At 39.6% G+C, this 3,024-nt stretch overlaps 1 pseudogene; it reads left to right on the forward strand.

The window, feature by feature from the left end:
* Nucleotides 1–396: 396 nt before the first annotated feature.
* On the forward strand, nucleotides 397–1,893 carry LOC125155069 (cleft lip and palate transmembrane protein 1-like protein; annotated as a pseudogene).
* Nucleotides 1,894–3,024: the final 1,131 nt, after the last annotated feature.

Raw genomic sequence — 3,024 nt, forward strand, 5'->3', positions numbered from 1 at the left:
GAAGTTGGGCTCTTACCTCACAACACATACAAAAATTTACTCACAGTGGATCCAAGATCTAAATATAAAAGCTAAAACTACAAAACTCTCAAAAATATAGAAGTAAATCTTCATGAATTTAGATTTGGCAAAGAAAACTAAATATGACAACAAAAGATCAGTAACAAAAGGTAACATAGATAATTAGGGTTTCCTAAGCAGATCTGTAGCACTTAGATGAAACCAATGGCAAGTGGAATCATGCAGGGCCCGGAGAGTTCAACAGCAGTACCCAAGGTTTTGGTTCTTCTGCAGCAGTAACAGTGTATATGATGGGGGGTGGGATGCGGACAACCAGCAGCTGAGACACCTTGTGAAGTGACTGCAGCTCTTTTGTGGCTCAGCAGTGTGTTCCCCATGGATGGCCATGTCTACACCCTCCCATGTGCCTGTAACAGAACTCCATCCAACTTTACCTGACCAGGAGGCCCAAATATCAGCCGATTGTAAATACCACCACAGGTTCAAACACGATGCTGAGAATAATGCCTATTTGGTATTGAATATGCAAGACTTTGATGTGGAGTCCAAATGTGATAGGACAGTTCATGTTTCTGAACCAAAGAAAACAAGAAATAAGGGGATGCTGTATACCTACATTGCTCTCTATCAAGCTGGCAATTTATCTTAGTGTAACGGGAAGTATTTTTAGTGTAATGGGAAAGCACCTTATAAATCCTCTTATTTCTTGCACAATCACAAAACCCAATCAATCTGCTCTTTGGGGGACCTGCTACACAGCAAATGGAAGTTGAAAAGAAGTGGACAAATGCCTTGAATGAAACTGTTTTTCACTAGAGACCAAGAATAACACTAAATTTGGTGGCAGATGACATTGTCTTTGATAAGTTCTCTCTTCCTGCTGATGTGCATGGATAGGTTAAGATGATCCAGTTAGAAAAAAAAAATGTATGTTACTTCCCTATTCTGTTCATAGTTCAGCTGAGCAATGAAGTGAAGGATTTGATGATCATAAATCATCCTACTATTGGGCTACCTGTCACAGTGTCCTCAAAAAGATCTCACTGGGGAGAATATCCTTCAGGATTCATGAGCAAGATTCTATGTTCTCCTTGTAGCAGTTTGGGTTTTCAAAGACAGTTGCTGATGAGGTGAAAGGAATTTTTGCAGATACCAACTTCGACCTTCTTTTTGACTGAATTTCATCTTCTTTTCGACTGTTTGGCTTCAAAAAAATGACATCAGTTTCTGAAGGAAAAACAAGAGCACGACTGCAATATCCACCAAAGCAATGATTTGGCTCTGTTTTTGCACCGTGGTTACATTACTTTTCCTTCTAAAAGAGAAGATGAATTTGCTAGTCCTTATCCCAGCAAGCATTGCACTATAGCAACTGAACTAGAGACAGCAAATGACCGTTCTTTGGAGAGACCCAAGACCTGAATTTCAGTTTGGCGCTTGCAGTGACTCTGAATGGGAAACCAAGGAATGTGATACTCAGGTCATGTCACACTTACCGTACTCTGTGTGTACCTGAGGTGCTATGTATGTGCTCCTGCATCTCAAGAATACAAGTTGGTATTCTCGATTAATTATCAGTTTTGTCAATTGATGGAATATGCTTCTGCCTTTGTCTTACGTTACCTCAGCTTTATGAATTACAAGATAAAGTCAGTTTTACATCTACCTTGGAAGGCATTTACCTATAAAGCTGCAAGCACATTCATTGACCATGTCTTGGCTTTTATTATCACCATGCCAACATCGTATTGGCTGGCATGTTTTAGGGACAATGTGGTATTTCTTGTTCACCTTTACCAAAGATGATTTTAACCTGTGGATAAAACCAGAGTGAGCACCTCTGAGAAGTTTAATGAGGAAAATCCCAAGTAAAAACCCCACACAGACTAAATGTTCTATCGCTTTAAAGGAGCCACTCTGTGGTTGGCTGTCAGCTGAACAAAGCTGGGATTTAGTATTTTTGGAAACTTTGTCTAATTTCGTTAGACATTACATCCTCAGCATTCCCAAAAATCTCTTGAACGCGTTTCATAGATCTCCTTATTTACCTTTATGTTACATCTGGAAAGAGCTATTTACACTTCCCCTTCACAACATTTAAACATCCTTCTGGGTCACAGAGGTGTTGCCTAGCTTTGGTCACCCTTTTAGTATGGCAGGTCTCCATGCAGGAATGCCCAGTGTTGGCCACACCCTTGCTACAGTGCACACATGGAGCACAGATGGACAACACCTATCTATCAGAGACAGGAAGGGTGTTACTGTTGCTTTCAATTGTTCCTTGTGTGAATTTCAAATGCCTGTGTAAATTTACCCACTTGGATACCCTGGAATCAGATGGCTTTTTTCTTTTTGCTTCAATTTTGATTGTTTTAAAGCTTATTGTATTAATTTTCCAATTTAAAGTAAATGTACCTGGATGTGAAAATAATACATGAATTGGACTTGATTCAAATTATTTTTAACCTTTTGTTTGGTTTGATGTGTTTCAAAGGATCATGATGAAAGTGAAAAGACCATCCACATAATCGGAGAAAACATATGCTAATAGTATATCCAATAAAAGACTAGTATCTAGAATATATACCAAAACTTGTATAACTCAGTAATAAAGAAAAAATAATTCAATTAAAAATGAGAAAAGGGGGGCGCCTGGGTGGCGCAGTCGGTTAAGCGTCCGACTTAGCCAGGTCACGATCTCGCAGTCCAGGAGTTCGAGCCCCGTGTCAGGCTCTGGGCTGATGGCTCAGAGCCTGGAGCCAGTTTCCAATTCTGTGTCTCCCTCTCTCTCTGCCCCTCCCCCGTTCATGCTCTGTCTCTCTCTGTCCCAAAAATAAATAAACGTTGAAAAAAAAAATTTTTTTTTAAAAATGAGAAAAGGTTCTGAATAGACATTTCTCTAAAGAAGATAGATATACAAATGGCCAATATGTACATAAAAAGATGCTCAACATTAGTCATCAAGGAAGTGCCAATCAAAACCACAGTGAGGGGGACCTGGAT

Source organism: Prionailurus viverrinus, chromosome F1 (genome assembly GCF_022837055.1).
Source record: "Prionailurus viverrinus isolate Anna chromosome F1, UM_Priviv_1.0, whole genome shotgun sequence".
NCBI classification, from domain to species: domain Eukaryota; kingdom Metazoa; phylum Chordata; class Mammalia; order Carnivora; family Felidae; genus Prionailurus; species Prionailurus viverrinus.